Below are 27,695 nucleotides of genomic sequence, written 5' to 3'. Positions count from 1 at the left end.
CTCACTGCAGACAGCTCAAAGAGCTGATTTAGAGGCCTGGAAGGAAAAGGTGGCTGCTTCTTTTTTTTAACTAAAGAAGGTAAAGGGGCCAAGTGTCTCAAGTGCTCATGAAAGCCTTATTAGGATAAAGTACTACTGGTTTTTAACTATTAGGCTTTGATAAATTGGAAGTGCAGTTGCATAGGAAGATGAATACGAAGGTTTGAATCCCCAAACCAAAACTCAAACCTGCCAGAAAAGAGGTAAAGGATACAGAGCTATAATTCCAACAACACACAGAATTGGCCTAAGTCAGCACTGCAACCAAAAGAAATGGCGTCAGCCTCTTCCTGGCCACCTGTGCTGGTGCAGGAGGTGGTCTGTACACCATATGGCTGCTCAGTCAACCAGCTCAAGGAACTGATCCAGACTAAAATGAATTCTCAGAAAAAGTCTCAATCATTTACTCCATCTGGTTTATGACTTCTGTACAAACATTCAAGTTAACACATGGGAGGAGCAGATGAGGAGGGAGGAAGCAGCAGCCAGGGCAAGATTGCTTCCTTCCACAGCAGCACTGGTTAGTTCTGCTGAAGTTATGATGTTCTTAGATGGCTACTTCGAAGAGAAATCTCCATTCTCAACTGTGGGGCTCTGGCTGCAAAGAAAGATATTAAGACTCTATTTAATGTGCTGCTTTGAACACTTATATTGAAAGTCCAGCCACTGAAAACCTTTACTTCAAAATTAAAATGCCGAGTTGGCTTGATGAGTTCTGCTAAAACACAAGGAAAGCTGCAAGTTTCAAGGACTTAAGCTGGCCGACTGTCAAGTCAAAGCCAAATAATGATATTTTGCCATTGCTCCAACCTGGAGCAAGAAGTAAACTCCTCCTCCCCCTCCTTGGTGCAGATTTGCATTGAGCAAAATTCAGTCTTAGCTTGGACAGCTGATGTTCTGCCAGTTTCTCCTCAAGCAGCTACACATTGGTAACTTCAGTCCAAAAATACCGCTCCAAGACTTTCAACAGTGCAAACATTCTTGTAAGCCCCTTACTAGGCTTTGGGTTTCCAAAAGGACAATTTTGGGACTATGTGTGTTCACCCTGCATTGAAAAGTACTGTACAGTTGCTATCCATTTCTTTGCTAATCAGAAAATCTGAAATCCCTGAGGCAGACAAGCCATCAATAAAAGAACAGAAGGTTATGGCACTGAATCCAAACTAGAGACAACTGCTTTTTAAATACTTCTTTCCCTCTACTTACACAAGTCTAGTAGGTAATAACCATCATGAGGAAAGCTGGTAGTTCTAATTAGGTAAGAATCACACAGCAAACACGAGTTTCAGATATTAAAACAGAAATAACACCATACAGATTTACCAAGAACTCCACATAGTGGTAGATTTCTATGCTAGAAACTGCAAATTCAAGACAATGGCACACATCAATTCCAAGTCAAGAAACCTTCAAACCATTTAGGCAGCATCCTGATGGCAGCCACGCATTGTAACATGTAAGTCCACACAAGCAACATTAAATTAAAGCAGTTTCCTTTAAGCTACCTCCATACACCCTAAGCAGGCAATTCAATTTTACCTTAACATTTAAAAAAAACACCAAAAAAAATGAGCATTAAGTTAGCAAGGTAAAATACCTGCCATGAAAGGGAACTCTAGGTGATTTAGTGTAGTAATGGCTCCCATACTGTTACATTTAACTCTTCTCACACAGAAGCTGCCACTATACTTTTTAAAAATTCATGTGGATAGAATAAATGGTTCCAGTCAGTGTTCAAGTCAAGTACAGCAGGCCTCTTGATGACTTCTGCAAAAGCCATAAGTACTCCAAGAAAAATGATGGAGCTCTCCCCTAGTAGAGAAGAATTTGTTTCTACTTCTAAGAACACTAATGAAGCACATCCTCCTCTACAAAGTTCTAAAATATAAATAGGTATCAAATTGATAAAAAGAGTGATTTAATGGTTATTTGTATGTAATTCTTGGAAGTTCTGAGTTAAGAAAAAGCATACCTTAATAGCTGTGCCTCACTAAAAGCAAAGGAAATTGGAAGCAAGGTTGAAAAGATGAGTCAAATCACATCCCACATCTTTGACAAGCTCAGTAAAAACACCCAATTTAATATATTTTGTAAACAGAGCATTTCATTCAATTGCAAATGGCCTATTTTCCAAACACAATCCTTCTGTTCTGGGGTCAATTTATACTGGTTTAACAGTCCTATTTCTTCTCACAACATTTTCCAAAAGCTCAACAGCCTGTCTAATGCCTCTCCCTCACCACTGTATCCATGCCCCCCATCAGCTTACAGGCAGCTCCTGGACACAGAGCTTTGCTCATGCACCCTTCCCCTGTGTCCTTTCAACCTGACCAAGCAAAAGATCATGTTCTCCAACACAGACTAGCTACTTGCCACCTCTTATCAACTGATAAAAACAAAGTTGTACTTGTCTTTCTCTAGCAATGTACCTAGAAGTGATCACATAGGGAAAAGCCTTATTGCCATTCATGAAATTTGCAGAAAAAATAAAATAAAGCAGTCATTCTCTCAAATTTCAGTGAAATGGAGCCAAAAGTTCAAAAGTTTCTAAATCCTTGACAGCTGAGAACACTAACAGCCCAAGCTGCTACCCAGCTACAGCTATGCTTACAGCAAGCAGGAGGTGGCCTGAGATGGACAGTCCTAATAACAAACTTATAAAGTGACCTTCATAATGACTTAACTCCCAACTCACATTCTGTCATGCCAGAAGTTTGGCAAGTAAATGCTATCACTACTGCACCACTGTAAATCTTAGATCAGTTTCTGTACAGAATACACTTTAATAAAATAGAAAACTGAGTAACTGCAGAATGAGACCAGGGGATTTAATCTGCAAAGCATTTGGCAAGCAAGGAGTTAAAATCCTGCCTAAGACTAGCCCACAGCTGCTGTCAGCAGTCAGGCTTGTCAAGAGAAGCTCTGGGCTGTCTTGACAAGACTAATTGGCAGCAAGCACCTGGTTCCCCAGGCTGGGCCTGGGGAGGGAAAAAGAACATAAACCCTGCAAAGAAGAGGGAGAAGCAGCTGGAGGGCTGCCAGTAGGTCTAGCCTGTTTCATGTTTTCACTTCAATCCACAGGCAACTTCATCCTAGACTCTACCCAGCTAGAGCTATCAGAAACATTTCAACTTCCCAGCTGAAGGAAACCTGTGCTTTGTGGTTCTGTACCTGCAAGTTCTGCCAGTGAGCACTCACTAAGCCTTGGAGCGCAGGGTCCTGCTGCAGCACAGCCAGCTGCAACATCAACACCAGCACTAAATTCCAGTGCAACTGACATTTTGGTTTTCTAATGCCACCATTTGCTTAAAGGTGTTACCATACCTTTAAAATTATAGACTAAATTGCCAGAAAATCGAAACTAAGACTGTTCTGGATATTCTGTACATTGAACACATAAAGCATGAGCAATGACAACTTATGAACATTGCAAATTAAACTGCATCTTTAAAAAAAGTAAAAAAAAAAAAAAAAGGTTTAAAAAATCCCCAACATTCTGAAAAGTAGCTAGAAGTAGAATGTATGAGGAATTTTAAGTGGGATTTCCAGAAAAGTTAAAAGACTTTAAAAATATTTTGACCTCTTCTAAGAATCAAGATTTCAGTGAATGTGAAGCTTTCTGAAATTCTGCCCTTGTTTTTTTCATATTAAAACTCAAGTTAAAAAAAACTAAAAGAATTAGCCTTGCAGGTTTAGCCCCTGAGGTAGGAAGATCTTTCTTAGGGGTAAGGAACAAAAAAAATCCTTTAGTTAGTTTAGCTGAGTTTGTATAACTGAATCAACAAGCATCTAGCTATATATAGACATACACAAAAATTGATATATGTAAAATATGTATAATATCAATATACATCAGAAATTTTTGTGTGCAAGACAGTGTAAGTACAAACATTAAAATGTCAGAATTAAATTTCTTCAAAGCAAATTGCTCAGCAAATACATTGATTATTTCTTGGCCAATTTTCACATCTTAGGCATTTTAGCTTGCTAGTCAAGAATTCTAACAATGTAGAGCAGCACTGAGTTTCCACATCTTAAAACTGGAAATGTGGAAGAGTACTTGTACATAGTCTCAGTCTGAAAAACACTTCCATCAATAAGCATTCATGCCAATGGATGGTGCTTGGGAGAACAAAAGATTCCAGTGGAACAGCTTGATGGTCAACCCATGTTAGCAGTAGAACAACCTCACCCAAAGAGGCAGAGTGTATCACTGTGCTCTTACCTGGGACACCACATGAATTATTGCAACATTCCTTTAACTGCTCATGGTACTAAGCAGTACCAATACAATGATCCATAGGCAATATCTAAAAAGAAAACACCCCAGGGTAACGAGATTAAAAGTTACTGTGTTTAGTTACTGCTCTAGCAAAAACAAAAAAATGTTTCTCTGCCTGACAGCAAAGGGTCCAGCCCTTTGCAACACCTGCTCTCCATTTATATTTCAAGACTACTAGTGAGTAATCTAGAGGCTCTCTTGGTCTCCACTCATGAGCTTCATGACTCAGTGTTTTTTTAAAAAAACAAACAAAAACAAATATAAACACCTAACCAAAAAACCCCACCCCAAAACCAAACCAAGACAAACAAACAAAAAAAAACCCCAAACCCACCCACACCACACTTTCCTTGTGCCATGCAAAAACAGGAATGCCCATGATTCAAAACACAGGATCAAGACACACCATAACAGTTTCAAGGAATAATACCTAACCCTTCAACAGTCAGAAATGTAAGACTATGACTACCTGCACAGGATATGCATTGCAGAGACTGAACAAGCACTGATAAGAAAATCAGGTCTTTCCCCTGAAGAGCATCAGTTCCTCACTCCATTACAACTGAGGTGCTAACTAGATTATTACACTACTATCTTATCTTCAAGGTGCTAGACTCCATTGCACAGGAAGATGAAATAGGACAGCAAGATAGATAATATGTGGCTACATCTTTCTTCTTTGTTTTGCATAAAGCAATCAGTTAAATAAAACTATTTTAATGAAATGCTTATTCTAGCAAAGAGGCACCTGTGCATGTTCCATAAGTGAGCCCCCACAGGATGAGAATTTTCTAAGAAAAATATACGTATTTGGTTAGCTCCTAAATTATTCTCAAAATATAGAAATGCTTTGTCTTTTGAAATCACCTATCCAATCCAAAAGCTGTCTCCAGTTATCACTAAAGGATTGTCCCAGCAAGACCCTAGCCATGAATCACTAATTCACTGGTTAGCTAATGGGCATTCCTATTAATCAACAGGCAAATGGCCTACCTAAAAAGACAACTCGCTAACCTGTGGTCCCACTTGAATACCTGCACACCAGCTCATTCAGTATTGGAAAGCTGCTTGGTATCCAAGGGCTCCTATCTGACATGGATGAACACAACTTACAGGCTGCAGGAACTCCAAGAAGATGCAGACCAGAAAAATGAATCTTTACACCACCATTGCCAGCTGCCTGGCACTAATAAAACCTGTAATGCTCTTTGGCCCTGTGAAAGCAGAGACTCAGTTACATGAATGGCCTACCCTCCTTGAGCAGGGAGGTTGGACCAGATCATCCACTGCAGACCCTTCCTTCTAACCTTACCTATTCCGGCATGCTGTAATGGCTTAAGAGGCTGCATTCCATGCAGGAAGAGCCTGCAGCACCACAGAAAATTGAGCAAACCTAAATCAATGATTACTGAGTGATAAACTTGTCAGAGGGCAGCTATTGAAGAGTACAGTTCTTTCTAGGTTGTTTCTCATGAACAGAATTCAGCCATAGAAAGGGCACCCTAAGGGTGACAGTCCATGATAATTAATCTACCACTGCTTTGCTTCTATTAAAAAGGATATTCTTGCTTTCCTCCCATCCCCTCGCATCAGTTCCAGCATTCATCTGACCTCCATTTTCACCATAAGCTAATTGATAGAAGCATCAGACAGACAAACAGCACTTCAATGAGAAAAAAGAAGCCAGAAGAGAGAAGTGATAGCATGGAGGTAGGAGAATTTTAAGTCTTATACCAAGAGAAGGAGGCAAAAGAACCATGTCTACCAGCAGCAGTGAGCCATTAATGCTGGTTTAGCCATTTCTGTGAAACCTACTCCTTAATGTTAACCAGATTCTCCTTATAACCTGAAACACGTTTTATTAAATCAAAATCTTAATTGTAAAACAAAAACTAAAACTTAGCTTCAAGACTAACACTCATCTAGAAAAACAGTGTACCCTTCAGAAGATCAGGAACTGTAACACTGCTAACAGGGAAAACTATTAATATAGAAATATAAGAAAAATTCACCTTTATTTTTTCAAAAACATGGTTCAACTGCTACATGAAAGACCAGACATTTTCTGGTATTTTTTATAAAGAACAGGAACATTTTAAGAGCACAGGAACAATCTGTTCAATAAAGAGTTCAGAAAGTTTTGATCCTTAAGTATCCTCCATGATGAAAAATACTTTGATTCTTGATGCAAAAAATAAATTAAAGAAAAGTCATTATGAGACATGGCAATTTCCACATCTAACAACTTTCACCCAGGGGACAGGAATTCCTGAAGAAAAACATGCAGCACGGTGATCACAAGAATGAGAACTCCAAATTCTAGATTCAAAACTAGACGAAAACGAAGAAATTTTCTTAAAATACTTATGCACAGTCACAGCTGGAGCACCCTTCAAACCATTATATAAAGTTGTAGGGTGCAAATAACTAAAACCAGTTGTGCAAGTTCAGAGATGTCAAACTCTTCTGCTACAGACTGGCAGGACTCTGCCACTTAGGTGGGGGGAGGGAAACCCCAGAACGCTGCCTAATGTTTGACTGTACACAAGGCTGCAAAATTCTGATTGCACTGGCACCAGTGGAACACAGACATACAAAATTAACTTGTAGGTAACTTAAAACATGTCATGATTTGAAGAAAAATTATTTATCTTCATAAGAATTCTGATCAGCAGGCAGACTGGAACATTCTTGCAGCAAAATCTGTTTGCTCCTATACTGAATGAACATGGAAAAGAAGCACCTGATCCAGCAGGTACCAACTTCCCAAGAAGTTCACACTGCCACAGTGGGCTCTGCTGCTGGTTCAGAGGAAGGACAGCAAAGAAACTCAGGAAAAGCTCTCTCACACAGCTCCAAACACCTACATAATTAACACAGATATTGCTACAGGGGAAATGCTTCTGAAAAAAGAAATTTTCAGCTGTGCTGTGTCAACAGGCAAGGCATCTTTCTTAAAGTTTAAACTAGTCACCTTAAAAACAGCAAAGAAAGTCAGTCTACTTGGTGGCCCCAAAGTCTTTTCCCAACGGGACATGATTCTGAAAATATTTTTTCTCTTTTTCCTTTTTACAAAATAATTTATTTACTACTTTCACCCAATGCTTCCTATCATCAGGCACATTCGATTGCTTTCTCTAGCTTTCTGATTTGGTCAGAATTTCACAGGCTAGGTAGCTACCTAAAATAGTTCTTTAAAGTCTAAGTTGTTGGAAAAATGTCAAAAAACTTACATTTTGGTCGCCTTTAAAAAGCCACCACCTCATTTTATAAATGCAGGAAAGTTCAGCCTTTGTGTGGAGTATCTTCTGCTACCTTTACAAAGGTTCAAATAAACTTGGTCCAGTTTGGAACTCCTGAAGAAAAATACCTTTAGGTTCATCAGCCTAGCAGTCTTTTGAGATTTTATCTGTGAAGGTCTCTGAAGAATCCTATGGAGTTTTTTGGCTGTCACAGCACTGAGTCCTGACCAAATGCATAGACCCTGTGTGTGGGCAGTGACTGAGCACCCCCTACAACCCCAGCTACATACATGGGTGTGATGAGTGACATCCTTGTGGTGCTCAGAAGTAACAAAGGCATTCACACACAGAAGAAGCCAAGCTTTAGCCCAGTATGGACACCTCAGCTTCTCTTGAATCTCTACAAAAAGTCACAGTCAAAATACCACTGTTGGCAGGAGCCTGGAGGTACTGCAGAGCCAATGGGGCAGGAAAGGAGGAGGCACAAGTGCATGATTCTGGAGCTGGCACATGTCAGGGCTGTCTCAGAGACTTCCCAGTTGGCTTTGTGCCATAGGACCCCCCTCAATCAATTAACTTGGGACAATTCTGGCTCCCATGCTCTGCACAGCTTATTGCAGCCCAGAAATGTACTTGAAAGAAAAACCCTGCTGAGCATACAGAATGCAGAGAGTCTCCAGGGTACCCCACAAAAAACAAAACAGAAAACTGTCGTGTCCAGATCAGAAATTTTCAAGAAGAGAACTGGCTCAATTTTTACAGATTTTCATGTAAAATTAAAACAATACTGCTCAGCCAGAGGCTGCCCACAGACAAATTTCATGTAAATGTTCCAGTTCAGAGGTGCACTACAATATTTCAAAGTAGAGATTGACATTAAAAAAAGGCACAATTATTCTAGTTCTGTTTCTGAAAACAGATGAAGAATTTTGGCAAAAAGCTTTAAACAAAATTAAACTCAAGGCAAAGAAAAGCCTCTAAGTATTTCGGTCCAGGAGGTCAGAGATCAGGAAAGTTATAAATGATTGAATATACCAGCTCTCAAAATTTTTCCAACACTTCCTATTATCTGTGGAAGAAACAGATGAAGGAAGAACACCACTGGGAACAATGACTTGTGTGAACTCCCACTTTCACTTAACCAGCAATGCTCTTTGTTACAGAAGTCTACAGCTGGATAACAAAACAGGGTGCTTTGTCAATGATACAAAATCAAACCATTCAAATTGTGCATTCTGACTTTGCAAACTGCTGGGTGAACAGCTGGACACTCTAAGAGTTAGTTATCTGTGTGATGACCAGTGTCAGGTTCAGTGAAATGACAGCACAGGATGGAGCCAGCAAACACAAATAAAACATAATAATATCTTCCTTTCTAAAAATTCCAATTGCTTGTTTACTCACTGTGATCAGGTAACATTAACACTCCATACCATCTTATTTTTTCCTGAAAAAATCTAAAGGTAAATCAGAGTGACCTTTGCAAGCCTCAGAGACAGACTCAACTGGAAGACTTCACAGCCTTGATCCCAAACAATGTCACGCTCCATCCTAAGAGAGCAAACAAGTGAAGCAACATGGGCATATACAGGGACAAGATTCTCTTAAGTTAATACTGACAGTAGAGGACTTTTAGGCCTACAGCAAACAGGAGCTAAAGTCCATAAGGACAAGATCAGACCCCTCAAAGAAAAACCCCACCTCAACAGTAAGAAAATACACAAGGACAGTATTTTTCCTTCACTCTTCTGACTCTCTTACAAGCAGTCCTGGACATTCTTTTTAAATTCCATCACATATAAGTAAAACCAGAAACAGCCAAGGCCATTAACTCTTTACATCCAGTCACTGTTGTTCAACTCCCACGATGGGCAATTGTAAGCTATTTGAAGTATCACCACACCAGCACTACCTGCACCCAGCCTAAAATTATTGCAATACCTTTGAACACAGCTACATTTGGTACAAAGTTACCTTTGTCTAATTACTCTTTTTTGTTGTTGTTGGTTTATTTTTTTTTTTTTAAGCTTGTTTGTTCTATAGAATAGAGTATTTCAGTTGAGAGAGACCTACAATAATCACCTGCTCTAACTGCCTGACCAATTCTGGGCTGACCAAGTTAAAGCACATTTTAAAGGCAATGTCCAAACACCTCTGAAACACTGACAGGCTTGGGGCATTGACCACCTCCCTAGGGTGCCTGTTCCAGTGTTTGAACAAATGCCTCCCAATGTTCAGTCTGAACCTGCCCTGGAGCAGCTTTGAACCATTCCCACACATCCCATCTCTGGATGCCAGGCAGAAAAGCTCAGCACCTCCCTCTCCACTTCCCTTCTCAGGGAGCTGTAGAGAACAATGAGGTCATGCTCAGCCTCCTTGTCTCCAAAGCAGACAAGCCCAAGGCCCCTGGCTGCTCCTCACAGGACATTGCTTCCAGGCCTTGCACCAGCTTTCTTGCCCGCCTCTACTTCATGGTACGCTCCTTTGCTGCTGCTCCTCACCAAGGAGGCTCAAGTCTGTCTTTCTGTCTGCTCCCACAACAAGCAGAGTGCATGAACACACAGTTTACCCCCAGCTATTTGACTCCTGCACACACAGGACAGGTCTGCTTGTGCAAAGCCTTTTGAGTAGCAACTTTGTACACATATTTATTTGAGTCCCAGGCTCAGCTCCTGCATAGAGGCATCACTTCCCTTTAGAGCTAAATACACAGTTCAACTCCAAAATTAGTAAAAAGACAAAATAACATGGAAAGCTAAATGAGTGGGAAACAAAGATTAGGAGTACTGCATTCAGCTATACTTAAAGGATTTGCAAACAGTGCTATACTGGTAGGCCCACTAGCAAGATTTTGTAAAAGAGAGTTACCTCTGTACACTGACATTCTTTTGGAGATTTGGCTTTCTTTCATCACTGTCCCAAATCAAAGACCAGAATGTTTTCATATGTAGCTGTATCTGTAACACCACAATTCTTATCTACAAATCACAAGGGTTTCCAACAGCAAAGACCAAGACTATTTTCCCATGCTAACAACAAACTCCTCTATGTTTGCAAAATGCTTCCCTTTGGATCATTCCTTATAGCAAGACTATGATGTTTTTATAAAAGAAAAGTGCATCCTGGGCATAAGGAAAACTTACAGTGATTAATGAAACCACAGAACTAAACATCCTTCAGAAGAGAGGCATCAGCTGAGCACTCTCACACGCTATTGAATGACTAAAGTACGTCATCCTGCTGCCTCAGAGCACCACTGCTGCCTCTTCAGCCCTCCAGACTGCAGGAAGGCACACAAACAAGCAAGGCAGAACAGAAGAAGTTCTCTTAGGTATGTCATCCATGATGTCAGCATATTCTTAAATCAACAACTGCTAACTTACTGTCCCCTCTGAATTCAGAATAACTTGAAAAAAGACAGGGTACCATGCTTTAGAGATGACGACCTTACTGTTGACAGGAAGCCTGGCAGCAGCAGGTTTTAAAAATATCTCAACATCAATTTGCTTCTAAGAGTGAAAACTAAAACACTTGCAGAGAATGGCTGTCTATTTTACAGGTAAGCTGTACTCCAGTAACTTCCTCACTAAATTAAATCAGTTTTATACTTTGGGCAGCAGCTCACACTACATCTACAAATTACCTAGGTAACAGTTTTGAAAACCTTACTAGCACCTATTCCTATATTTGCCTTTGGCAGAAAAAAGTTTTTGACTCATTTTTACGTTCAATTAATCCACAGTCACATTCTTCATAAAAAGACTTCTGGAAAAACTCAACTTGCTGGAAACAGTAACTGTAATTACTGACCCTCTTGAAGTCAGCCAAAATTAAATTGCAAAGTAGATTTTCTGGCATTCCAGCTAAAACTTAATAGTACAAAGAAAAGCAAGTCTACAAGTGAAAGAAGAAACCAAGCCCAGCATTTGTGAGAACCCAGAAAATGAGATACAAGTGGGGAGTTCATAGGGAAAACTGAGAATAAACCCTGAACATTCTCCTTCTACATTTGTACTATATAACAAAAAGAGTAAAACTTCTGCTTTGCTCATCTTTGCAGTATCAAATCTCTGTCCAAAAAAAGCATTATTATTAAAAAGGACAAATAAGACTTCGTGAAATTTCATAGTAAAGAACAAATCATAAACTGTAACTGTATGGCATTTTATCTCCTTACATAACATTATTCTCTTTTCTCTACAGTTTCCAGGTTTGTTTTACTTATTGCTCTCTGCAATTATGAACCAAGTCAAACGAAAAATCGTGGTGTCTTTGTATTTCTCAGGAAAACAAAAAACCCCACTGCAGGTGTGCCATTAGGAAACTTGTGTGAAATTGCACATGCCACTGTCACTGAAACTGTCAAATCAAGATTCTTTTCACTTATTACAGGCTTTAAAGCAAGTACAAGGATCACACATTCCTCAACCATGCACAGATATGCTACTAGTATGCCACATTAACTTTACTAGCATTAAAACAATTGGCTTATCATGGTGCAAAATGAATGAACATTTCATATTTGACTAACGCTTAAAAATATAGAATTCATGGGCTATGTAGACATTCTGAAGTTTTTGCTTCTACTGAATTATTTGCATAACAGAAAAAAAAAAAAAGTGATTTCATTATGTGATAATTTTTGAGCCTATAAGCAAGAACTTCCAGGACTAAAACCCAAATAATTTCTACCTTAAAAACCATTCCCAAAATAAGCTGAAGATTTGCAGTTACTGCTATCTATTATCATCTATGATACTCCAGGAGAATATTTTCTACCCACATAAGCTATTGCTGAAAAAGGGCTGTAAAGTTCCTATAGAGCACACTAGCAACAGGGATTTCCATATGTATTTAAATATAGGTACTGTCAAAGAGACAAGCAATGGTACATTGCTATTTTTTTCCATTTTTAAAATTCTGATCAAAACTAGTTGTGAAAAAAGCTAAACATCAGGCACCAAAAACTACAACAGTGATCATCAAATGTGGGGAAGGGGCAAACCAAACAACTCAAAGCAAGGACATTTCAAACTTTCAAGCTGCTTAAGAAATCGGGTTCTGGCCTGAAAGGAAGTGTAAGTTCAATCAACAAAAAGTCAGTTTTTCCTGAATTATACAGAACTACAGAACACAATATTTTTCCAAATCTAGTGCCACACTGAATCTAAGTCCAAACCTTGATCTAAGATACAAGATGCCTACTACTATTTCAGACACCAGTTGCTCTACTGGTCTGTGTCTGGACCTTAAGGCACCAAACCTCATTTATTTTGTTCACAACTGTTGGACAAATATCAAAATAGAAAATTTGTTTAACACAGTGGTCATCAGTTGCCCTCATAAGCAACTCTGAGCTGTAGTGTGTGCAATTACTTGACAGTTTTGAATGTAAAAGTCACAATCATTCTGACAAGACCACTGTAATTCCTTTGAAAGACACTTCACTCCTAAAGGAGTTTGAGAGAACAAAGCCATGTTGTATGCTCATGGGGACTAACAATTCTACCAACAAAAATGCTAAATCCTCCAGCAAATGCTTCAGACCCAAAGGAATTTGAGAAAACAAAGACATTTCATCTGCACATGAGAACTGATACTGGGCAACACAGACTCTTGAGGCACAAAGCTTTCTCACTTCTCACAGCACAACTATTTGAGCATTATAAACATTAAAACTCCTGATTCCCAGATTTTATCTTTTTAGTTCCAGTAAAGGGAAATAGAACATCATCAGGTCAATCTGAAAGAGTGTGTGTGTTTATTAAAATAACTTTTGCTAGAATACAATTCAATAAAAGTACCTCTATAATACAGACTACTATGCAGATTAACTGAATTTGGAAATAATTTAACTCAGACATGAAAGAACCAAAGAAGACCTAAGAGAATTTAATTTGGAATTGTCATATTGGAAGACTAATTGCTAAGTTATCTTTCTAATAAAGAACAAAAAATGGATTTTCTTTCTCAAATAGACTAACTGAATAGGGGTTAAAAAAAAAATCAGTATTTCTACAACTTTACTAGTGCACATTATGCGAAGTGTCAAGTATAAAGCCAGATTTTCTGAAAAAGACCATTTCAAACATTCTCAACTAAAGAGAACTAAGTTATGGAAAGAAACCAACAATTACAATGTCATAATCCAGATGGGACAGAATTTGTTAATTGCTGAACCAGGCTATATGCTAATCATGTCAGCAAATACTAACAGGCAGACAACACACTCCTGAAATACAGTAATGGGATGTAACATAAGAATAGCCCTGACCATCACAGGGTACACCTAATAAAAATCCTGTCTGGCCAATACATGCTGCTCAGTAGAGAATACAACAACAGGTGAACTATTTTTTAACACAGTCCTCATATCCTTTCACAGAGTCAGTACTCTGCAGTTCAGTGTTTTTAAACCCAGAAATAGTACTTCTGCATTCTCCAAGATATACTATACAATCAATACTTTCAATCTCTTAATTTAAATCTAAATTATGACACATAATCTGTTTTACATCTGTAAGAACCAGAGCTCCTGTTGTCAAAGCTCTTGCTTCCATAAGTAAAGTTTACCAAATCTTAAGAACAATAAATATGAGGAACTTATTTGGTAGATAAACCACACACATTTTTGATGATAAAGCTGGTTTGATACTGAAACTTTAAATGTGATTTACATTCCAATCTACCATCACTGTGACAATCTGCATTAAGGTCTCAATGTACTATGAACAATAAAACTAAAGCAAAAATCAAAGATCGGGTTTGTTGCCAAAATTTTAGATCATGTCAAATGTCCAAATGAGTTAAACTGCTGGCAAGAACCTGCCAAAATACCCAGTGAGATACTGGCAGCAGAAACTTCACTCACTGAAAAGAGACTTTTCTTACCTTAAGAGTGTGGCTGGATGAGACTTAAAAGAGAACAAGTCACTGCAGTCTGAAGGGACAACGTAACACCATCACCCCTCTGTACCCCCACGCCCTGTCACACAGCCCAGAGTTGGTCTCCCTTAACCCACTACCAACTAATGCAGAGGAAAAAAGAAATTAGAACAGTGTGGATTAAATCAACTGGTTGAATAAAAATGGAGAAACTGTGTCAGAGAATCTGGAGACTCCAAGCGGGTAATAACACAAGTGCAATTTAAGACAGGTCAAACAGAAGCTTTATTAACCACGATCACAGTGAGAGAACATTGAGAGCATCTTTCCTGGCTCTCTGCCAAGCAGCTGCAGACCCCCAAACCATACATTGTTTCAGAGAAAGGCAAGGAAAAGCAATCACATCAATGTTAACAAAGCCAGGTACCCTCCCTGGGAGGGATGGACTCCTTAGGTCTGCTGCTAAACAGCCATAAATCTAATGAGGACTCTGGCACTAAATAATGTGACAACATGGAGATGGCTCGTGGTGGAGCCTACAGGGGCGGCCTGGTATTATCCTGTCTGAGATGCAAAGTTGGAAACAATCAGACTACTAGCTTTTGGTTGAAAGGAATGTTGTTGGAGTAAAGATAACCCCTTAGCCAGACCTCTCAATCTTAACTGTTAATAATTTTACCACCGCAAGGCTTTGACAGCTTAAAAATACATTGCTGCCTTCCTCTTCCAAGCCAAGAGTAAGACCAACAAATGGAAAATCATATCTACCAAGTCAAAAACACTGCAAGACACAACTCAATTGAAATTTGAACTTATTGAGCAAATTTTAAATTAAAAAAATATATATTTGATAAAATTGATGAGTTAGTGCACTAGTGGAATGATTAAAATGCCTCCTTCACAGACCCCAAGTATAAAATCTCCCTCAAACCAAAATTCAGTAATAGGTACTTTTTCCACAAGTAAATCAGTCAGTAAATCAAACAGTGCTGCACATGTCTTGCTGCAAAACCAAAAACCCAAGGTACAGAGGCAGAGTATGTAGTTTGATATAAAACTAGATGTACCTAAGCAGATGAAATCCCAAGAATCAGAAGTTAGAGACGTCTTGAAGATGGAAGTTCCCTGTTTAAGTTCTTTTCAAGAAACAGGGTCTACCCCATTAAACATGCTCATCTTTAGCTGGGCAAGTTCCATGAATAAAATTAAGTAAGTCAAACTGGCATAAGCACCACTGCAAGCTAAATTTTTGTTATTAGAGGCCAAAAAGTCAAAGAAATTCTCTTGATCAATTTTCATCAGAGTTTTGATCAAGTCTAATTCATTCAACTGCTGTCCCTGAGTCTCTACTAGCCTAATGGGAATATTAGGTAGTAAGCCCCAGACATTTTTTATCCCAGAATTACAATTCTTAATCCTATGACTGACATTTGAGTCTTGAGCAATGAGGCCCAAGTTATTTCATTTGGGAGCCAGGCTGACCATTGAATTACTATCAGAATTCATTCTGCTGAGGAGGAACAAAAACATATCAGATTTAGTACTGCAGAAAAATTATTTTTGATTGCTCCTACTCCACTTCAATTTTTAAGCAACATCTCAAATTTCACCTCTGTAAATGTGCTCCAGTCTGAAATCACTGAAGCACTTACAAAAACCGTAAAAGTTTCTGCCTCTTACAAACTGGTGCTCACCACAGGTATTGCAATACAACAGTATCTTAAGGAATGCTTCACGATCCACAACAGCAGTAAAATACTTCTTGTAAAAACCTTGAGTTTACACAGACTAGTTATGTAGTGCACTGAAATTGTTATTATTCTGCTGCAACAAAAAGAAAACCAAATTTCTGACTTCTCTGATCCTTCAACTACTGTAAAGATTCAAACTTTCACAAAAAAGGAGTACTGGTTTAAATGCTTCAGTTGATAATGCAGTACATAACCAAGGAGTCTCCAGCTAGCCCTGAACACACTGTATTCAGCTACATAAAGAAAATACTTCAGAGTCCTCAAGAAGTATTACTGATCTGGGCCAGCCTCCATCTCCCCCTCCTTCTTATCCCAATCTTTCATAGATAGGCTTTAAATGCTTTGCAGCTGTCCAACATTAAGGCTGAAGAATTCAACAACCACGGCACTATAAAAACACAGGGTGAAAAGCAACTATGTTCAGGACCTGTTACAGAGCTAGAAGAGGTTCCTGACTGCAAACTTCTTCACCAAAATCTGGATAAGGTCCCGAGAGCAGATAAGCCTGTCAAATTATTCCTTCTTCCTTCCAGATAATTCTTCAAGTGAGTGCCTACCATATAAACTAGTGCAGACTATGCCTAACTGCATTGAGTTTTAGCCAACCTCTCTCACAGCCAAAAATATCAACCACCACCACTGCACACATTTTCTTACTGAGATTTTCAGAAGGTCTGCATAATCTTGTAACTACAAAGTTAGTGAGCCATTTCATATTTCCTGAAACTAAACTGCACATCAGATGATTCACCAATTAGTGTATTCATGAAGCTTTAAGAACCAATCAAAATTACATTTTTGTTGAAAAATTTAACAGAAATGTCCAGCTGTATGCATGGAGAGAGCATGTGGGCTCTTCTCCTTTATTTAACTTAACTAACAGCTACGTTAGCTGGTGAAAAATATTCAGTGTGTCAAAGTTAATTTATCAAGCTGACAAAGTATAAGGGCTCCAGAAGGTATAGCATACATTTACTAAATTTTAAATACAACATTTTAACTAGATATAGCTCAAAGATTAAAATAAGCTGCCCAACAAGCAAACCACACAAATACATATCACTCCAGGGCACCTCTTATTTAATGGAGCAATTGCATGCTTGTTTCAAACTAATGCATAGGTCAGCATATCAGAAAAGCTGATCATCCTTCAGACCTCAAATCCCATAAATCAAAACGTGTTCTTTTAAACTAGGTGGATATCTTTGGAAGACAGAGGGCTACTCAGTACAGTGCAGGCCATGATCAGATGGAGGGGAGGCACTGCTTGTTGTACAACCAAACCTTGCACCCCCTGGAAGCCTCTAGGCACAAACACAATCAGGTAAAACCAAGTGCTCATTTCCCCCTAAGGCTGAAACTAGGAAGCACAGCTCTTGGGAAAACAAGCCAAGGAAATCAGCCTAAAGCAGACAATTATTCAGGAATTACTTAACTAGCCAACCTATTCCAATACTTTGGAATAAAAATCAGTATTTTAGGAGTTTATGACGAAGCCTTTACATCAAGTTATTTCATCTATGAAGTCAGGAATGTACAATTTAGTAAACAAAAAGGCATCCTGTTTAGATTTTACATTTGTTTTCACTATTTGCAACAATAAATAAAATATCACCAGTTTAACTAAATTTTAAGAATAGGTAAAATTGCTGTATGGAAGTTACATGGAGTGATCTGAATCCACGAAGTATCTATCAAAAATTTAGCTATTTTGCAGGAAGCTATCACAGGATGAGATGCTTTACAACTATTAATAAAAACCATCACTGTTGTTTGATTAGACTAAAATCCATCTCTAAGCATAATGAATGAGCCCTAAAAATGCATGTTATACCATCTTTGGTTATATGTCCATCAAGGAAACATCTAATTTGAAGAACAGTCATCTCTCTAGAACCTTGCTGCAGAGAGACAGGTTTCACATGTTGCAAAGAAGATTTAAAAGAAACCCTTTCTGCTTGAACACAGTTGATTTCTAATCCCTTGCATTTGCTCCCTCTTTATTAGATGTACCTGCCATCATTAAAAGAGCAACAGAAGAGAAATTCTAGATATTCCTACAAGGACTTATTCAGCCATTTTTGCAATGCTCTCATACACATGAAGTCATGTCAAGCTACTGCTACCCAACTGTCTGAATTCACTGCCTGATTTGTATTGCTAATGCAATGCTGAAAACCAGAGCAGAGGCAGGGCATTTAGACCAACTGGAAAATCAGAACAGATTTCATCCACTCAGTCCACCAGGTCACAAAATTGGTTTGTTTTCTCTTTCTTGTCGCTTGCTTTGGACTGACAAATATTTCACTCTGCCATACTTAGTCATGTACAGAAATGTAAAGAATTGGATTGTTCTGACAGAAACTCTATTGCTAAGGCTATTGCTTCGATATGAGGTCCATTTGAGTATCCTGGTTTACAGACTGACAACTGAATGAAGTAGGAGGTTGCTAACTTGGAAACTTGCCTCCTTTCAAGTGTCTCACTGCAGCAAACTCATCAGCTGAGGATATTCAAGGTAACAGGGGTTATGCTCAGGCTGAGAGCTGCATGAGATCTTCAGCACAAGCTTCTCATGGCACAAACTTGCATGACACAAGGTCTTGAGGTGCACGGATCACACTTCCAGATTTCTATGGATGTAACATTCCCAAACAATACTGGAATTAGCTCCAGTGAAAAAGCATCTTTGGTTTGTGTGGTATGGCCTGGGATCAGACCTCACAGTATGGGATATGGTGCCACATGATGAACAGCATAAAAATGTATTGCTTACAATCAGAAACAGTGCAGAAAACTTCAACAAGCTTTACAGGAGAGGGGAAAAAATACAAGAGGGGAGGATTCTGTAAGTATTCAGGGAATGGAAACAGACTATTGTACATGCTGGGTTCATAAAACCACATCACCAGATTATACACAACCCTGATGAAACAAATATTCAGAGACAGAAATGTATTCCATGGGATTAAGCTCCTGTGATTCAGTGCAAGTACTGAAGTATAAAGTTAACAACAACAGCAGAAATAACTCGATTTACTGTTCCTACAATTCCAAGAAATCATTCACAACTTCGAATCAGATGCGTATAAGGACCACTTGCAAACTTTTATGCGCTCTCACGAGGGAGCCCGGCCCGCTGCCCAGCGCACGCCGCTCCGCAGCGGGGGTTAACGGGAGCCTGGCCGCGCCGAGGTCCCTTCGGTGGTCATTCTGCCAGGACGTTTCCATACGGACAAGCCGTGCGTGCAGACTGGGGCACAGGAGAGCGCCGAGCGCCCCGCTGCTCCCGCACCGGCCCCACCATGGCCCCGGTGCCGACCCCGGGCAGCGCCGTCCGGCCGGGCAGCTTCGATGCCCGCTCGCGGGGCTCCGCTCCAGCCCTCAGCGGGGGCCGGCACCGAACGGAGCCGCCCCCCCGCACCGCTCCGCGCCTCCCCCGCCCCAGGCGCCCTTCTCCCGGCCGCGGCTACAGCCCAGTCCTCGCCGTCTCTTCTCCCGGCCCCCGACGCCCTCGGGCCGGGACAGGGCGGCAGCTCCCGCCCCCCTCCCGCACGGAGCCGCGGCCTCGGCGAGCGGCAGCGGGGCCGCGGCCGCCGGGGGGCGAGCGGCGCAGGCAGGTCCCGCCCGCCCGGCCGCCCGCCGCGCCCGCGCCCCGACCGGAGGCAGCACCTACCGCTGCGCCGTCCCGGCGGGGGCAGCAGCGCCTCAGCGCCGTCCCGGCGGGGGCAGCGCCCGTAGCATCCCTAGCCCGGGCCCGCCGCCGGTGCCGCTCCCGGAGCGACCGGACCGAGCCCCCTCCCTCCCTCCGCCCAATGTAAAATAGTTCCCCGGGCCCCGGAGCGGAGACACCGGGAGCGACACCTCGCCGGCCAATGAGAGCCGGCCTGGCCCCCCGCGGCGCCAATGGGAGCGGCGGGCTGGCGGGGGCGGGGCGTCGCCCAGCCAACCGGGGCACGGCGCTCGCACTGACCCGCTAGGCTGTCTCCGGTGGCCTCCATTGACCACCATCTTGGAGTCGGGCGCGATGCCCGCGCCGGGAATGGGGCGGCCGGCCGGCGGCCATCTTGGGTCCGGGCGGAGCCACGTGCGGGGGCGGGCGGCGGGGAAGGGGCGGCCGAGCGGAGCCCCCGCCCCGCCGGCGGCCGGAATTCCCCGCGACAGCCGGCGTCAGGGGTGGGGCGGAGCGGAGCGGAACGGCGGGGGAAAGCTGGTGGCTTCTCACAGTGCGGCTCCCGGGACGCCGGATGCTGCGCAGGCAGGGACCGCCCCGGCACTGCGCCTGCCGGCGGCTCCTTGCGCGCTGCAGGGAGCAGCAACAGCTTAACGCGTGGAGGCCCTTGGAACACGTCGGTATTGTGGAAAATGCGTATTTTAGGATTGGCTTTTCGCAAATATTAAAATGAATATTATATGTGTTGTGTTAGAAAGTAATGCTGTATTAATTCTCTTAAGTATTGTGTTTAATATAGTTTTAGGTTATAAAAATTGTTAAAATAGAAACTATGCTATGTAGGATACTCTTTTTAAAGAAAGGACTGGCAGCGAGATAGCAGCCACAGGACACCTGAATCTTTCAAAGAGGATTTATTGCCCCATTATCAGGAGAAACGAACTTCTTCCCACCTCGAAGGCGCTGTTAGGATTCAGAGGAAGAAGTTGACGATGACCAGACAGAATCCTGTATTTGAATGGAATTTATGCATCGTGTATGAGATGTATGAATATGCAACAGGCTATTGTTTTTAAGGGTTAATCCTTCGTTAACGTGTGCCCTTTTTCGGGCCTGTGCTGCCCAGAAAAAGGTACCCGGGCGTCCATAACTCTTTGTTTCTATTGTCTCATATTGTCCTAATTCAAATTGTCCAAATTATTATTACTCGAATTGTATTACTATTTTTATAACCATTTTATTACTATTAAACTTTTAAAATTTAAAAAAACCCAAGTGATTGGCCTTTTTACAGTGCTGTTGGGAGCAATACCCCATTCAAAGCAGTTTCATCTCCCTTCCCCCGTGTAATGGAGAGCACATCCATGGCTTGGCCTAAGCGCAGATGAAGGAACATCCGATCGCGTCGGCAAAGGAATCGCTCTCTGCTGCACCAGTGCAAAAAGATGGCTGCTATTCCAAGTGACAGAACATATCACATTTTCCTGTGTCTGGCAGGCACACTGGGACACTACGGTGCATTCAGATGAGGAAGGATGCAGGACCCTTCGAAGGGAAGGGTCCAGGGTTTACTCTACTGGGAGGCAGCAGCAAGCAGAGAATGGCAGGAGCCGGTTCTCTCGGCATCTTTCTCAGAGGCTTCTGAGGAGGACACAGAGCGTGTGCTCAACAAGCTTGCAGGTGGTGCTAAGCAGGAACAGTGAGTGCTGAACGACAGAGCTGCCATTTAAGTGCATGTAGACCGGGTGGGGAATGACGTGATAGGAAGCCTGTGAAACCCAGCAAGGATGAACACAAGGAAATTTGACAGGTCCTGCACTTGGGAAGGAACAGGCCTCTGCAACAACACAGGGTGGAGACTGATGGGCTGTGGGGCAGCTTTGAAGCAAAGGATGTGGGGTCTCGTTGGACAGCACATTGGTGTCAGGCCAAGAGCATGGGTCATACTATTGGAAGCATAGCCAGTAGGCCAAAGAAAGAGATTATTTATTTCTGCTCAGTTACTTGTGGAATAGTGCATCCAGTTTGGGGTCACAAAATGCAAGGAAAATCTCAACAAACTAAAACAAGTTCAGTGGAAGCCACCAAGTGCTCCAGGGGAAGGGGCAGCACTTGCCCTGTGAGCAGATTTTGAGGTAACCACCCTGGATTAGCCTGAAGAAGAGACAACTTAAAATACTTCAGCATACAGAACACAGCCTAGCATCTACATTACAAGCAAAAAACCCCAAAGATTAAATAATACACTGTATAAGCAATTCTGCACCTTGGAAGAGGATGAAAAATATAATGAAACATAGCTAATGGATGTTAGTTGCATTCAAAATGATACTGATGAGGCCAGTGTGTGAATTTACATTTCTAGAGTGGGGTAGCACTCATGAAGGATTCATGTGCACCCCGCACAAATGCAGCTGAATTGCCACTTGGCAGCCCTACATAAACAGTGCAAGAAAGAATGTGCTAACACGTAGCAACAACAGGCAAAATAAATATAGAGCCAGCATAGCCAGGATCTGGTTAACAGCTCAACGTGGGAAAATGCAAGTCCTGCACCAAGGGAGCAGCAGCCCCAGGTGCCTGTACGTGCAGGGGGCTGTCCCAGCAGCTTTGTGGGAAGGTCCCGGTGGGCACCAAGTTGAACACGAGCCAGGAACACTCCCTTGATGCAGAGAAGGGTAGCAGCATCCAGGGCTGCATGGTGCCAGCAGGTTGAGGGAGTTGATTCTGCTCCTGTCCTCAGCACTGGTGAGGCTGAACCTGCGAAGCTCCCCAGTACAAGGGAGGTACAAAGCTACTGGAGAGAGCTCAACAGAGGGTCGCTAAGGTATTAGGGGATTGGAGCACCTCTCCTGTAAAGAGGGGATGGAGGAGATGGGGCTGTTCTGGCTGGAGGAGAAAAGGCTTAGAAGAGGATCTTACTCAGGTGTATAAATACCTGAAGGGAAGATAGAAAGAGGATGAAGCCAGGGGTTAAACCACAAGAGTCTTTTCTGCAGTTATCCAACACTGACTCCACTTGTATAAAAGTTCTATGAATCAGTTTTACCTCAACTTATAGGCTGTTTTGCTTTTTAATTAATTCTGTAGCAAATGGTAGCATTTTCATTTCCAGTATGCAGTAAAAATTTTTATGCTAGATACTTAAAACTTATCAGAAGTATAAAGTTTTAGAAACATAAACCCTCAGATTTGCTACATCTCTTTATATTTGTAGAGCAGGTCCTCTTGATTTTACCATTTTTGTCAGGATTAAAGTTCAGCCAACAGTTTTCATCTAATGAAAACACCTGCCATTCTGGCCTGCTACTAGGACAAAGAACTTACAACTGGCTGGAGAGAAATAATCAACTGCTTTGTTTCATTTTAAAGATCTGATGATAGGATGGACGAAAAGAAAGGAAATAGGTTGCTACATGCTATAAACAAGAAGAAAAATTCCTAATACCATTCCTAATACCAGCAGAGCTAGGCTGTGGGCAGAGCTCAGGAGAATGGAGACTGTGCAGCTGGTGGTTATCATGTCCAAGCTGGTGGTTATCATGCCCTGACCCACACAGCTGTAGGACATACTTTGATTTTGTGAGGGATCATTGATGCAAGGGACCAGCTCTCAGCCCTCAAAGCATGATGGAACTTGCTGTGGCTGCTCTGCACTACTGTGTGGGGCTCTGAAGAGCTCTGTCCATAACACTGGGAAGGATATGAGAAAGCCATGGACTGTGGTGGGTGTTCCAAACTATGAGGCTGCAATGAGCCTATTGGAAGAAATCAGATCACCTTTCTTAGGGTGTGCACACAGTCTTGAATGAAAAGCAATTCCCTGGGGAAATTTCTGGGCAACCCCATCTTTCATATGGCAATTAATTTTCCTGATGGAGGGCAATGATCTGTGCATTGTAGGAGGACATGGGGATGCTGTGAGGAAACACCACTTGGAAGAAGGTGATCAGAGGCTGGAAACTGAGCTGGCTGCTACCTCCCACATTGGCTTGCTTTCATCTTTCAGTGTTTATTTCCCAGGCATGCCGCCAGCCCGGGGTGTGTGCTGCCAACAATGCAGCGCTGCGAGGCATGCTGTGCACAGTGCCCTCAGTCTGCCACTCCTGGGTGACACTGCCCACTTTCTCTGCTATGGGCCACCGTGCTTGCTTCACCAGCCCCACATTAACCATGTTTCCTTAGCCCAAATTTGCTGGATTGTTGCTGCTCTGTGTGTCCCTGGCTGATCCTGCTTCTGTATTGCAAATTGTCTGACCCTGGCAACCTCTGCAGCTCTGGCCCCAAGCACTCTCTCCCACTTCCTTGTCCAGAATTTATCCTCTCTTCTGCCTAGAGCAATTCTGAGAAAGCAAATGCAGGCATAGATCTTATGATGATCTTAAATAAAACTTTTTCATTCCAGATGGAACTTAATAAATTTGAAGAAGTTAGTCAATGTACATGTTCTGTCCTCACTCCTAACAGCCACATACCAAACCTCAGTGTCAGGGGTTGTAAAACTGGACTTCAGCAAGGCTAAAGAGCACTTTTAAATTCTGGCTGATGTGGCAAGCAGCCTTCTCTGCAGACCCATCATCTGTGCCCAGAAATCTGTGTGTCTGTGGAACTGAGGTGCAGATACAGTGGTAGGAATTTCCTGTGCTAGGGTGCATTTCTAGCCCATGGTGACGCACCAAGCCAGAGGATTGCCCATGGGAATCAGGGTAGTCATCATTAGTGTGAGTACTCCATGCTGCCTCCTTACTTCCAGTCTTTTTCCATTCAGAGTGAGATGAATATTACTCTCTCCTTCAGCCAGGCAGAGACGAATAATTAGTGATGGAAAACCTAGTATAATAGCAAGGAAAGAGAGGAGGAGTAAAACAATAAGCACTTTCATTATCCTGCTGAGGAAATCTTGGTGTCTGTGGATAAATCCTGTCAGCAAAGGACACCTTGAAGCAAAAGGCTGATGAGCATGTACTAGATATAAACCACAAGATTTGGCAAGAGGGACTTGCAATAGGGACAAGAGATTTCTGCAAAGCAAAAGTGGACAATCCTGGGAAAGGTAGAGCAAATGCAGGGTCTTGTCTGGTGTCTAATCTAACAAAAATAATCCCAACATGGCACAGCTTCAGGATTAAGAACGGAGGAACCCTCATCAGCAGGCCAGCCTGCTGGGCACCTTCACCTACCAAGTGCTGCCCTGCTTTGCCTTCACTGACCTCTGGCAGCTTTGCTTACATGTAAAATCAGTCACAGCTTGGTGATCTGTTTGTTCACAAGCAGAATCATGTTAATTTTACAGGACCAGAAGTTCTATCTTGCCTAAATAAATAGAAGGCAAGGTTGCACTTAAGAATGCAAGAACTTCAGGTATCAGAAGAAAAATAGATTTTTAAATGCTGATTTGAACATCCAGCAGACCTGCCCTAGCCAGGGACTGCCCTTCAAAGAAAAGGCAAGGCTGGTGAAGTGACTGGACTAAGCTGGACAATATAAATCCAAGTTTGTTTAATCTGGGCTAACTGAACATGACTAGAAATAGAGGGGCATGAAATAAGGATACCCCAGTGTAATCACTGTGGTGGAGGAAGAGCTCAGAAGGGGCTGGTTACTTGCTTTCCAGCCCTTTGCTTCCCTCTGCCTCCTCCACTGCAGCTGAGCTGGGGAAAAGACCTGGAAGACTTTATGATTTTTTTGGAAGCTGAGTCATTTGGGTGGATGAAATAAGAACATCTATGATGCTCCTTTCTCCATTGTTCTGGACTTTGAATAAGCATTGACATCAAAGCTGAAACATCAACTTTCTGATTTGGTTGCAGGATCCCACTTTGCATAGGTGTTAATAGTGACTCCTCCTGCCAGAAAAAGGACAACCAGGCTCCAGGACAGCTTCAGGCAGGCACAACACATGCAGTGACACTCACAAGTTCTCTGACACGTCCAAGCACCACCCAAGAGTGTAGTATGCATTCTTCATCTTTCTTTTACTGAGTAATACAAAGCAACTGCTAGAACCGGTCCCTAGCCTACCCTCTTTTGCTTGTTTGTTTGATCATTAAGTAATTTCCAGTCATCCCAAGAGTTGAGAAGTCTGTTCTTGCAGGTGCAAGGAAGGTATAATTTTTCCTTTGAAATGGATTTATTTGTGATCTAATGTGGTGCTCTGTTACTAATTCATGAATTGGCATACTTTTGTCACCAGTAAACAGTATCTACCATGATCTTAAAATGACAGGGTCTGAAGGTTTTGAGAGGGAGTTTGACCATTTGCAGAAAATCAGTGCTTAGCCTTTTCTGAAAACCATCTTCAAGGTATTTCAAACTGAATTCATAAAAGCAAAGAAACCTCAAACCATTAGTTACTTTTGAAAATTTTAGCCAGGGAACATTTTTTTTTTTAGTGCTGGTTGTGGAATCATTAATTATCATTGCACAGAATGTAATAACAAAGCAGAGCTCCCCAGTGGATGAAAGCAAACCACTTCTCTTCTAGGTTTTCTTTCTTTTTTTTTTTTTTTTTTTACAGCAATAATAAAACATATTATTATGCACTTCCAGCCATGAATGTTCTCCAAAGCAATTTGATATTAAACTCCAAATCATCTGACTGGATGAGTTTTTACAGATTGTTACAGCAGAGCAAGCCAGCAATGTTATTAGAGTGCTTGAGGCACAGTGCTGTTTCACAGAAAACGAGGAACAATTAAAAATTTAAAGAGTCCCAAAGTTCCTTTTCTCAAAGGGGATTTGTGGTACTGCTGAGATTAGAGCCATTCCTATTCAAGCAGCTGTATTCCCGAGGAGACCTTGGTTTGTGCCTGTTTAGTCTGAAGGATCTGATTCATTTCACTGGGGCAGAATACTAATGTGAGCTGGTGGCTCTGTTCTCTGCACTTGTTTCGTTTTCCTTCCTTTCTTCAGCAGCAATGCATTTGCACAATTTTTCAGGCTACAGCAACAGTAGGAGGAGGTTGGGTTGAAGCCCAATTAACACCACCCAGATGCATGCCAGGCTTGTATTTTCAGTGCTTTGTCCCTCTGACTGTCCACTGTACTGCAGGATTGGCAGACCATGCCTTCCATGATTCAACGTGGAAGACTGGTTTTCAGCACTTGTAAGAGCAATTTTAATCTGCAGAAATCACCATTAGTTGGAGAGAGGTGAAGCAAAATTGTGTGTGACACCTGACACCAGCATCAACAGTGCTGTGTTACACTGACCAAGGTTTTTTACCGAACAACCTACAAAATAGCTCTAAAAAAATCTCATGGTTCTCCAGGTCACTTGACTGTCAGCATAATTTGAGTGTAAAAAATCAAAGCAGCTGCACAGTCTCCGAGAATAATTGTGCAGGCTGTATTCTTCTGAGGCAGTGCCTACCACAAGGTAGTTTGGGAGACATTCTGGTTGGTGGCTTCATTCCACTTGGAGATTTCCGGACTTGCAGCAAAGAAGTTTTGAACAACTTCTGTGTTTTCAAAGCACTGAACATCAGCAATATAGGATTTAGGATTTAGCTATTTTATTTTCATAAAAATCTGATGATAATCAGTAATGGTTGGTGTTAGTGGCTACTAACGTGATTTTTGAATGCAGCTAAACACTCCCAAGCACCTCAATAAGGGCAGCAGCTCTATTGTGATCCCCAGGTAGCCCAGGCTGTCTGAGGAGGAGTGAAACAGGCTAGGTTGGAAATGAAGAGGGACAAAATTCAAGGCAATAGATAAATTGAAGAAGTTGGGAAAGTTTCAAATGTGAATATTAAACCTAGAAGGGAATTAGATTGTCATAAATGTGGTATATTTTGAAAATATTTCACGATTGTTTGCCT

General features: G+C 41.8%; 1 protein-coding gene across 4 annotated transcripts in view; it reads right to left on the bottom strand.

The window, feature by feature from the left end:
- The window catches only part of SOCS5 (suppressor of cytokine signaling 5), a 28,916-nt gene extending 8,647 nt beyond the window's left edge, over positions 1 to 20,269 (bottom strand). For 2 of the 4 annotated variants that reach the window (XM_058020779.1, XM_058020782.1), the window contains exon 1: positions 19,876 to 19,964. The gene's annotated coding sequence lies outside the window, so the exon portion shown is untranslated. Of the gene's footprint in view, positions 1 to 4,264; positions 4,284 to 19,875; positions 19,965 to 20,172 lie in introns of those variants that run through there. The other 2 variants (XM_058020780.1, XM_058020781.1) reach the window with 2 other exon arrangements.
- Positions 20,270 to 27,695: the final 7,426 nt, after the last annotated feature.

Source organism: Melospiza georgiana, chromosome 3 (assembly GCF_028018845.1).
Source record: "Melospiza georgiana isolate bMelGeo1 chromosome 3, bMelGeo1.pri, whole genome shotgun sequence".
NCBI classification, from domain to species: domain Eukaryota; kingdom Metazoa; phylum Chordata; class Aves; order Passeriformes; family Passerellidae; genus Melospiza; species Melospiza georgiana.
The sequence above is the reverse complement of the archived record's forward strand: the minus strand, read 5'-3'. Positions and strand labels throughout refer to the sequence as shown.